A 12,146-nucleotide genomic window follows, 5' to 3' on the forward strand; every position below is an offset into this window, starting at 1 on the left:
ATAGTAAAGCCTTATATAATCTAGCCACCATATAACTTTATTTATTTATTTTATTACTTGTATTATTTTTAATTATGCCCAATTCATGAGGGCCCTGATGATGTGAGGCCTGAGGCAATTGCCTATTCTGCCAAAATGGTAAGTCCGCCACTGGTGACATGCAAATAATGTTGAAGTCCCCTTCTTTCCCTAAAAAACAAAAGTCTCCTCCTCCCCAAAAAAATAGGCTACAAGTTTGAAATACCATCGAACTAATACAGAAAAGTAACCATGATCCAACATGCAAAAGTAAACATAAGAGTAGAATCAATGTAACAAAATGTGCCCAAAGCAAAAACTCAGAAATGCAGAAAATGCTGAGTGCGCAGTTATTATGCACAAGCGCCAAAAAAGATTGTATTTTAAAACAGGAAGGCATAACTGTGCAGTGATTATTCACAATGTTCTCAAAAGCTAAGCATTGCTTGGCTATCCCTCACGTTTGGAACGAAGAGTTCGACAACACAGTTTTGGGAAACCGAGAGCGAGTGAAAAGAAAGCGGGACGTCTCTTCGCGCATACGAATAGTGGGTGTGTAGCCTACTCTACACTGCCTAGCCACGCTGCAATACTGGAATCCAATTATTACAACCACGAGCCACCAAACCACACACATACTAGGCTACTCGAAAACAAGTTATGAAATAATTATCCAAATAATGTCAAGTAAAGATCCTTGTGTAGCTAGTGGCCACTTTGTCCGCACATTTCCCCAAGTGATCTGCGCAACACAAATCATAACTAATTTGTATAAGTAGAGAGAACAGTAGGCCTATTTATTGTATTTCGCATTACAATCGATTCAATATTTCAATAATTCACATGGAAACATATTACACCATTATTAAAGCAATATATTAGAAGAACACACTCTGCTATCTACAACCTAAAAGGGTTATTTGGCTGTCCCCATAGGAGAACCCTTTGAATAATCATTTTTTGTTCCAGGAAGGTTCTACATGGATCCCAAAAGGGTTCTACCTGGAACCAAAAACGGTTCTACCTGGAACCAAAATGGGTTCTCCTATGGGGACAGCCGAATAACCATTTTGGGGAAAAAAATTCTAAGACTGTAGAGGCATACATTTAAACATAACAATCTGCCAACTTGTATTTAGCCTATGGAACCCCGTTGGGGGAGAGTGACTATGTATCATTTTCTATATCAATAGCAAATCCACTCAATAAAATACCTTCTATTCATCACCTCTTACATAACGCATTGTGCAACATATTCCATGGCGCTGGTTTGATTTTAGGATGCAATCACGGTCTGTTGGACATCTAACAATGTCTATGTCCTGTTATTGGAACATTTTGTTCTCGACATATTTTGGGCATCTCTCTGCAAGGAACGTGAAAAGATTTATAAGATACATGCAGCTTGTTATACAACGTAGTGTGCTCCGTTTGTTTTGAAACGCTTTCAGGAGTCACTGGGTTCAAACTATACCTAATCCAACCAGTGCGTCCGAGATGCTCAGGCCGCTCATCGTGCCCTAATTCTCTGCTCCAACTCGCTCAGAACTTGCAATAAAAATACAAAATTGTTCACTCATAGGTACAGAACGAGCGTGGCGCATAAAATAGCTCCAAATTACAATATAACTCACCTTCGTTCTGTTGAATAATATTTTCTCCACGAAGAAGTAGTATCTTTATTTACTTAAATTCCGTGCATTAGTACGTATGTGCTGTGCTTGCTTGAGCGCATGCTCGCCACATTGCCCCGTGCCCAAGCGGCCAACTGAAGATGAGCGAGTACAATCTCGTTACATAATCTACTTTCCCTGCAGCCAAAATACATTAGAACATTTAAATGACCTCAAAAGACTGTGTATCTCTTCTGTCTTTTCTAAATGATCACATAGCCAAATAGCATTTTTATTGAATAAGAAAAATATTGAAATCAAAATAGATGTATTGATAATATATCATATAAGGTATTATTCCACGAAATGTTTTGTATTATAAACTGGGTGGTTCAAGCCCTGAATGTTGATTAGCTGACAGCGGTGGTATATCAGAAGGTATACCATGGGTATGACAAAACATTTATTTTTACTGCTCTAATTACGTTGGTAACCAGTTTATAATAGCAATAAGTCACCTGGGGGGTTTGTGGTGGCCTATATACCACCGCTAAGGGCTGTATCCAGGCACTCTGCGTTGCATAGCGCCTAAGAACAGCCCTTAGCCATGGTATATTGGCCTTACTGCTTAAATATGATACAATGTTAAACCTCTCCAGCCAATCAATATCTCCCATTACTGCAGAAGGGACAATGTCTGAGGTGGGATTGATGTGTCAAAATAATGATTTATGATTATGTAATTAAAAAGTTGAGTGAATACAATAATCTCTTCAATAAGGATATTTAGAAAAGGATGAGACGGCAGAGCAAAAAATAATGTGAAGAAACTAGAAAGAAAATAAAAACTTTCATAGCAATACATTTGTGTGATCCTGATTTTGAAGTATCCTGAAAAGAGAAGGTAGAGACAACACAAGAGTGAACAGGCTAAAAAATGCCAAGAATAATAATTATTATAAAACATACCTGCAGTGAAGCCGCTCAACATTTACATTACATTCAGTCATCTAGCAGACTCCCATCCAGAGCAACCCACAGGAGCAACCAGGGTCAAGCGCCCCGCCCAAGGGCACGTCAACAGATCTCCCACCAAGTCAAATCGGCGACCCGAACCAGCGACATATCAGCCACAGGCCCAATCTCCCAACCGCCAGGGCACCAACCATCCAAGATCCCTCCACAGTTCCCCCGAGAGCTGCCCCTCAACCATCCGAGAGCCCCCCTTCTATCTTTTCTGGGGGATAAAATTGCAGTTGTAACCAGTTCTGCAATGCTTGTTTGAAAAAGAGAGATACTCTGAAAAAGGTTTCATTTTTTGATTAATCTAAAATGAGACATGACAATCTGCACAAAAGCAAAAAGGCCATTTTTAAACAATGGATGAGCTTTTCTTAGTAATCTACTTTGGGTTCAAGTAAAACTTTTGTATAAGTGAAGATTTTAGAGAGAGGTTTACTGCTTTTATATGTAATAATCTCAACCCACCCAGTTCATATTCATTATATAGATAGGCACGCTTTATCTTGTCTGTTTAGCATCCCAGATAGAGCGAAATATTTTTTGCTCATATGATTTGAAAAACGAATCATCAGGAGTAGACAGCGCCATAAGTAAATGAGTAAACTACGATATGACTAAGGAGTTAATCAGGGCAATTTTTCCATAAATAGACAGGTATTTACCTCTCCATGGTTGCAGGATCTTGCCTATTTTTACCAGTTTTCTATTGAAATTCATTGTGGAGAGCTCATTGATATATTTTGTGATGTGAATACGAAGTATGTCTACTTCACCGTCAGCCCATTGTATAGGTAAACTGCAGGGTAATGTAGAAGTTGTGTTTTTTAAAGATCCAATACATACTGTAATATGGTACACTTATCATAATTAGGTTTTAGTCCAGAGGCGCCAGAAAAGTTATCTAGATCTTCAATGAGACATTGCAGGGATCTAGCTTGTGGACTTAATATAAAACTTGAGTCATCGGCACACATAGACACCTTTCTTTTTCAGCCTTGGATTTCTAATCCTCTAATGTTGTTATTTGATCTGATTTTAATAGCTAGCATTTCAATGGCCATAACAAATAGATATGGTGACAGAGGGCACCTAGTTTAACTCCTCTTGACAGTTCAAAATTGTCTGAGAAGTAGCCGCTATTTACCATTTTACACCTGGGGTTGATATACATTACTTTTACCCATTGAACAAGAGACTCTACGAAATTGAAAAAATCCAGGCATTTATATATAAAATCCTGTCTTACTTTATCAAAGGCCTTTTCAAAATCAGCTAAGAATACCAGGCTTGGCTTCTTAGATGTTTCATGTTGTTCTATTATTTATAGTAGTTGTCGTATATTATTTCCAATGTTTCGTCCATGTAAATAATGTATCCCCGTCCACGTGGAAATTCTGTAAGAGTTATGTGAAGGACAATTAGATGACAGTCCTTTGATGAAAGAGACAAGAAAGTAGTCAAGATTAATGAGCCAAATCTGTTTTTCATCCACGTTCATATTCGAAACGGTCCACCTTCCTTGCGAATCATTCCTGACTGTTTGCACATTCGGATCAAAATTTTTGTTAGTTAATATCATCACACCGTTTGAGTTCCTTTGTCCATGAAAGACAATTATTTCCACCATCCCATTCCTTTTTCCAAGCAACTTCATCTAAGGATGTAGAGTGAGTTTCCTGTAAACAGTATATGTTATATTCCTTTTCTTTTAGCCACGTAAAGACTGATCGTCTTTTCTTATTATCTGCTAAACCATTACAATTATAACTAACTGACAATACTTATTTCACCCCTTACCATATCTAGATACTATTCTCAGTCTAAATGTACCATAATTAGTGCTTGTAAAGTTACTGCCATAACAGGTATTATGACAGTCAAAAATAGAGATTTCCAATGTCTAATGTTTAGAATTCAAGAAACAGGTTCTAGTCCTTTATAAACTATAAAGGACTATAGGAGTTTTTCCATGCCCCTGTCAGCCAATTGAGAGATTGATTGACCTAACAGTCTAAAAACAATAGTCAATACATTATAAGCTATTAGATGATTACAACAGTATGTAGTTTGGATATTACTAAATATTGCATACCAATTTAATGAATACATTTGGAGGCATACAACAGATTACTTGACGAAACAATAAATCACAAACATAATAGATACAGTGCATTCGGAAAGTATTCAGACCCCTTCCCTTTTTTCACATTTTGTTACGTTACAGCCTTATTCTAAAATTGATTAAATAAATAAAAATATCCTCATCAATCTACACACAATACCCCATAATGACAAAGCGAAAACTGGTTTTTAGACAATTTTGCAAATATATTAAAAATAAATACGTTTTCAGAACCTTTGCTATGAGTGCATCCTGTTTCCATTGATCATCCTTGAGATGTTTCTACAACTTGATTGGTAAATTCAATTGATTGGACATGATTTGGAAAGGCACACACCTGTCTATATAAGGTCCCACAGTTGACAGTGGAGATGGGAGAACCTTCCAGAAGGACAACCATCTATGCAGCACTCCACCAACCAGGCCTTTATGGTAGAGTGGCCAGACGGAAGCCAATCCTCAGTAAAAGGCACATGACAGCCCGCTTAGAGTTTGACAAAAGGCACCTAAAGGACTCTGACCATGAGAAACAAGATTCTCTGGTCTGATGAAACCAAGATTGAACTCTTTGACCTGAATGCCAAGTGTCACGTCTGGAGGAAACCTGGCACCATCCCTACGGTGAAGCATGGTGGTGGCAGCGTCACGCTGTGGGTATGTTTTTCAGCGGCAGGGACTGGGAGACTAGTCAGGATCGAGGAAAAGATGAACGGCGCAAAGTACAGAGAGATCCTTGATGAAAATCTGCTCCAGAGCGCTCAGGACCTCAGACTGGGGCGAATATTCACCTTCCAACAGGACAACAACCCTAAGCACACAGCCAAGACAACACAGGAGTGGCTTTGGGACAAGTCTCTGAATGTCCTTGAGTGGCCCAGCCAGAGCCTGGACTTGAATCTGGTGTGATAAATGTGATATTTCATTTATTTATAAAAACCTATTTTTGCTTTGTCATTATGGGGTATTGTGTGTAGATTGATGAGGGGGAAAAACTATTTAATCAATTTTAGAATAAGGCTGTAACGTAACAAAATGTGGAAAAAGTCAAGGGGTCTGAATACTTTCCGAATGCACTGTTAGAAACTGGTTTTGAATGAGAAAATTAAAAGAGTAGCTTAATCAAATTATCTCATCAAATGAGCAGATTTGAATAATTGAATACAAGATAATCCTGTTAAGAAGCATTAGCAATTAAAGCTACAATCTGAGATACATTTTTTGATATACTTGTTTTGATATACAGCTTAAGGATGAGGCTAGTGGAAATGTAAACCCTCTCAAAATCATAGACAGCTCTCCAGTCCATGCAAGGACTGACAAGAGTTGAAATGACCATTGAACAGATTCCCAAATCCCAGACAGTAGCTTTAATCATCTGTAATGGTCTGTTCGTTTTTCCCTGTTGCATGCACAGACTGCATAAAAAGGTTCCATCGTATATTATACCACGAGATGGCAGCACTGGTATGTAGCTGGCTCGCTTCAATTATATGCTATTGGTTTGGAGGTGAAAAACAAGGCCAACGGTGCATCCACCTCTCGGTCACCAGGTGGCGATGTCTATCCAACTGTTGAATGGTTACAGAATGCTAACTCAGCATGGCATGTTCAGACTGTCAGTCTCAGCCCGAGTCTCCGTATGTTTTCTCCACTTCACCTCATCCCATTGACAGGGAACATAAGTGAAGTTATCAGTGAAATAAACGTAGAAAATCACATGATCTGGTGTCCCATTACTTAAATCTACGAGGTTGTGTGTGTGCATGTATATGTGTGTTGGTATGTGTGTGGTGTGGTGCTGCTGGCTCTGGCTCGACCACTGGAGGGGCTATTAGAGCATTGCCTACATCATGACACCCATATGGCATATGGCCTGAGACTGAGACATATGGCCAAATATATATATTTATTATCTGGAGTCACACTGGAAAGACAACCAGTGGTGAAATTCTCTTGATTACTGCAGTTATGACACATGATCTCCAGCCATGGTAAATGAAACTTAATAGGAATGAGATACAACAATAAACATATAATATTGTTCTCAATCACATAACAAAAGTTACCATTTAATATAACATGTTACAATGTGATCATATCGTTTTACAATAGTGTTACATTAAAACCCCAAAATAAAATAAATGTCTGTGTGATCGTATAGTTTTACCACAGTGCAGCTTCTAATGAATTCACAAGGTTCCACAATAACAAGAGACATACCCTTTTCTATATTTATATATCTATATTCTGAGAATAAACAGCATTCTAAAAGTGAACCGGAATGTATGAAATTCTTCACAAACAAAATGACACCATGAGTGCACCATTCTAAAGCCTAAATCACACGGAGAGACGCCTGCCAACGTCATGAAATTTGCATCCGAGAGTAGTGTGTCAATATTAACTACAGAGTCAGATAATTTATCCCAAGACCAATGCAGTGTGATCATTGTAAAGCTTTTGGTCATGTTAAAGCTTTTGGTCATGTTTCAAGTGTTTGCAGAAGGGAGAAGCCGAGATGTCCAAGTTGTGGAAAAGATCATATCATGTGTTATAAAAGTGATGCAAATGTGACATGTTACAATTGTGGTGGGAACCATGAAGCCACATCTTTCGAATGCCCCACAAGGGTGAAGGAGAATGAAGTGGCCAAAGTCAGGGCTGTCCAGAGCATTTCATATGCAGCAGCTGTTAAAAGGGTTGAGGGTTTGAATGGTGCACCTGAAGAGTCCATGTTGGATAGGCCTTCACTGCAGGCTGCAAGGGATGCCTTTCACCAGCAGGATCCTGACATTTTAAAGGTTAAGAAGGTGGACTTTGTGGCCTTTCTAGCTATGGTGACTAATGGCACTGCCAAGGTGGAGAGCAGGTCCAGGAAGATAGAAATCATTGTGGATGCGGCGGAGCGGTTCCTGGGGCTGAAAGATTTCTCGGCGAAGGAGTTACATGGAATATTGTCACAAGCCGTACTTACCACCCTCTCAGGCCCTAGAGCCAAGATTTGGAGATCTGAAAGAAGTGGGAGTTTTGTTTTGTCAATGTACTATTTTTATTTGGGTGGATTAAGTTAGTTTCCCTATTACATATGGATTTTCTTTTTTACCTTGTTTTGGTTTCAACCCGTACAGTTGGTGGCGGCAACACAGAAGTGTTCGGGACTGGGAGTTGAGCGGAGAATGTCTCCGCGGGGATCGGTCCCCTATGCAAGTTTCCATGTCTTGTCTGTTTGGGTGTTTGCTGTGATCGCACTGGACCAGTGTCTGCGGGACGAGAAGTCTTACTTGCGAATTCTAAAGTGAGGAAGTGGGCGGCTGTGCTGACGACGAACTGGGGCTGTGGAGCTGAGTGGTAATCCGAGAGCAGAGGACCGAGAGACATTGGTACAATGCACATCCAGGAGCTTTAGCTCCGCCAAGTAACGGATGTGATTCTTCCTGTGTACTCTTTCTCTCGTTTAGCAACGGAGGCTGGGCCATTGGTGAAGTCGCCAAGCAGAGTCTCAGACCGGGGGTGTTCCAGGACTGGGAGCTGTGCGGATCTGGATATCACCATACAGAGACGTTTATTTTATTTTGTGGGGATATGGTTCTCGTCGGGCCCTAGAAATCGAGAACCTATCCCCACCCTTTCTATATGTTGTCTGTCTTTCCCCCTCCCTATTTGTCCCATAGCAGTAGAGACTGTTAGAAGGTTTGGCAGAATAGTGCAGGGTCAAGGGTGGGTCCCATATTGTGTGCAGCACCAGAGCGAGATTGTAGTGCCTTTCACCATAGTTTGCAGTGCCTTCCCTTAAAATACCGATCTTGTTGCAGTGCCATATCAGAATAATGCAGTGTCACTTTTGCATGCCCGATATTTACCTGAGGGAGTCAGGGGGAGGGTAACCTACCTGAGAGGCTCTATTGTGTTGACACCGTCTGGGAAATCGTGCTGTGGGGAACCGGGGTCAGATCCATGTTAACCCATGAATTTAAAATAAAACTTCCCTTGAGCATATTTACCTGTCCTGGTCTTCTGTGTTGGGATTATGTGCTGGAGAACATTAAATCCTGTGTTGGGTGGAGTAAAAAGGGGTTCACATTAAACTGTGACAGTTGTTTTGCTAGCTCCTCATGAGGATGTTGCTTCTAATAAACCCAAGCCATTTACAAACGACTAAGTCTCGTTCTTTCTACATAAACAATATTCTCTCTTGAAATCAGAGTCCTCGAGTTTTCCAGACATGCTATATGATCGAAATCAACACAGGTAGGCTGCAATTGTTTTCAAATATATACCAACTGTTGTCACCTTCTCACCAAGCTGCTTGGCGATGGTCTTGTAGCCCATTCCAGCCTTGTGTAGGTCTACAATCTTGTCCCTGACATCCTTGGAGAGCTCTTTGGTCTTGGCCATGGTGGAGAGTTTGGAATCTGATTGATTGATTGCTTCTGTGGACAGGTGTCTTTTATACAGGTAACAAGCTGAGAGTGTGCTCCTAATCTCAGCTCGTTACCTGTATAAAATACACTTGGGAGTCAGAAATCTTTCTGACTGAGAGGGGGTCAAATACTTATTTCCCTCATTAAAAGGCAAATCAATTTATAACATTTTTGACATGCGTTTTTCTGGATTTTTTTGTTGTTATTCTGTCTCTCACTGTTCAAATAAACCTACCATTAAAATTATAGACTGATCATGTCTTTGTCAGTGGGCAAACGTACAAAATCAGCAGGGGATCAAATACTTTTTTCCCTCACTGTAGGTGTTGCACGTGGTCTGGCTCCAGATTCCCACTCATTGTGTGACTGACCACCCGAAGGCATCTTGGACTGAGGCGCTTGACACTGCTTGAACGTCGCTGAGGATATTCTCGTAGGACTCATGGAGCAGAATGTAGCCAACACCTTTATCAAAGGGCACTTATCTCAGTGTGTCAGAAACCACATGTTGAAGTCGTAACCGGCTAACTTGGTCACACAGCGCTGCTCGCAACAATCCAGCTTAGGCTTGGTTATTATGTGAGTAAGTGGATTGTTGTCAATCCAAACAGTAAAGAGATGGCCTTTCAGCCAATTACTGAACTTGTCGCAGATCAACCACTTCATTGCCAGTAACTCTAATCGATGAGCTGTGTAGTTCTTCTGTGACTGAGACAAAGACTTGCTGGCAAATGCGCGGCCTAGCTCAGGTTTCCCCTTCTTACATTTTACATTTTAGTCATTTAGCAGACACTCTTATCCAAAGCGACTTACAGTTAGTGCATACATTTTCATACTTCTTGTAACTGTATCAGGACAGCAACATGAAAGGACAGGAGAAATCAGGGTAGGCCAGGTCCACTGTGTCTACTAGAGATGTCTTCAGCTTTTCGAAGGCCTATTCATGCCCAGGGGTCCAGTCTGCGGCACTCAACTTTCGACACTGTGACGAGAGCTTGACCTTCTGGCAACCTTTGGGTTTTCTATTTGGACCAATCAACAATGAGAAGAGTGGTCTGGCAATGGCAAAGAAACTTGGCACCAAGTGTTGGTAGTAGTTTATCATGTCAAGGACCGACCTTATTAGTTTCTGTGAAGTAGTCACACCATCAGGCTCCATCAGATCAGCACTGGTCATCTTCGAGATGTTGTCAACTTCGCTTCGATTCTCGTCAATTATGTGTCTGAGAAACTTCACAGACTTCCCGAGAAAGAAGCATTTCTTGGGGGCTAACTTCATGTTGTGACTAGAAAGCCTGCTGAAGACCATCTCCAAGCACTCCAAGGCCGTCTTCTTGTCTGGGGCAAAGACCAGCGTAACACAGCAAACTCAGAAAGTTTTGGTCTCCAAAGATGCTGGTCATCATGCGCATGAAGCTTCCGGGACTGATACACAGACCCTGTGGCAGACAATTGTACTCGAAAAGCTCATTGGTGTTGTGAAGGCGAAATACTTCTTGTCGTCTTCATGCAGTGGCACGTTATAGAACCCTGACGTGAGATCCATCGTGCTTAACAGGGCGTTGCCGCTGAGCGCAGCCTGGTGCGGGAGAGAGTGTGCATCTTTGAGGGTCCTATTGCTCGACCAGCGGAAGTCTCTGCACAGACACGAAGGTCTCAATTTTTCATCCAGACGAGTACCAGGGGATACAGTGCCTTGCAAAAGTATTCATCCCCCTTGGCGTTTTTCCTATTTTGTTGCATTACAACCTGTAATTTAAATTGATTTTTATTTGGATTTCATGTAATGGACATACACAAAATAGTCCAAATTGGTGCAACCAATTACCTTCAGAAGTCACATAATTAGTTAAATAAAGTCCACCTGTGTGCAATCTAAGTGTCACATGATCTGTCACATGATCTCAGTATATATACACCTGTTCTGAAAGGCCCCAGAGTCTGCAACACCACTAGCAAGGGGCACCACCAAACAAACGGCACCATGAAGACCAAGGAGCTCTCCAAACAGGTCAGGGACAAAGTTGTGGAGAAGTACAGATCATGGTTGGGTTATAAAAAAATATCAGAAACTTTGAACATCCCACGGAGCACCATTAAATCCATTATTAAAAAATGGAAAGAATATGGCAACACAACAAACCTGCCAAGAGAGGGCAGCCCACCAAAACTCACGGACCAGGCAAGGAGAGCCCCGTGTAGCTCAGTTGGTAGAGCATGGCACTTGCAATGCCAGGGTTGTGGGTTCGATTCCCACGGGGGGCCAGTATGAAAAAAAATGTATGCACTCACTAACTGTAAGTCGCTCTGGATAAGAGCGTCTGCTAAATGGCTAAAATGTAAAATGTAAATTAATCAGAGAGGCAACAAAGAGACCAAATATAACCCTGAAGGAGCTGCAAAGCTCCACAGCGGAGATTGGAGTATCTGGCCATAGGACCACTTTAAGCCGTACACTCCACAGAGCTGGGCTTTATGGAAGAGTGGCCAGAAAAAAGCCATTGCTTAAAGAAAAAAATAAGCAAAGGCTCCCCAAACATATGGAAGAAGGTACCCTGGTCAGATGAGACTAAAATTGAGCTTTTTGGCCATCAAGGAAAACGCTATGTCTGGCGCAAACCCAACACCTCTCATCACTCCGAGAACACCATCCCCACTGTGAAGCATGGTGGTGGCAGCATCATGCTGTGGGGATGTTTTTCATCGGCAGGGACTGGGAAACTGGTCAGAATTGAAGGAATGATGGATGGCGCTAAATACAGGGAAATTCTTGAGGGAAACCTGTTTCAGTCTTCCAGATATTTGAGACTGGGATGGAGGTTCACCTTCCAGCAGGACAATGACCCTAAGTATACTGCTAAAGCAACACTTGAGTGGTTTAAGGGGAAACATTTAAATGTCTTGGAATGGCCTAGTCCAATTGAGAATCTGTCGTATGACTTAAAGATT

General features: G+C 41.2%; 1 protein-coding gene across 1 annotated transcript in view; it reads right to left on the reverse strand.

Annotated features, from left to right (window-relative positions):
- fam169aa (family with sequence similarity 169 member Aa) overlaps positions 1 to 1,725 on the reverse strand; it is a 31,564-nt gene extending 29,839 nt beyond the window's left edge. The window contains exon 1 of the mRNA XM_041900124.1: positions 1,653 to 1,725. The gene's annotated coding sequence lies outside the window, so the exon portion shown is untranslated. The remainder of the gene's footprint in view (positions 1 to 1,652) is intronic.
- Positions 1,726 to 12,146: the final 10,421 nt, after the last annotated feature.

The sequence above is a fragment of the Coregonus clupeaformis genome, chromosome 16 (genome assembly GCF_020615455.1).
Source record: "Coregonus clupeaformis isolate EN_2021a chromosome 16, ASM2061545v1, whole genome shotgun sequence".
Classification (NCBI taxonomy): Eukaryota; Metazoa; Chordata; class Actinopteri; order Salmoniformes; family Salmonidae; genus Coregonus; species Coregonus clupeaformis.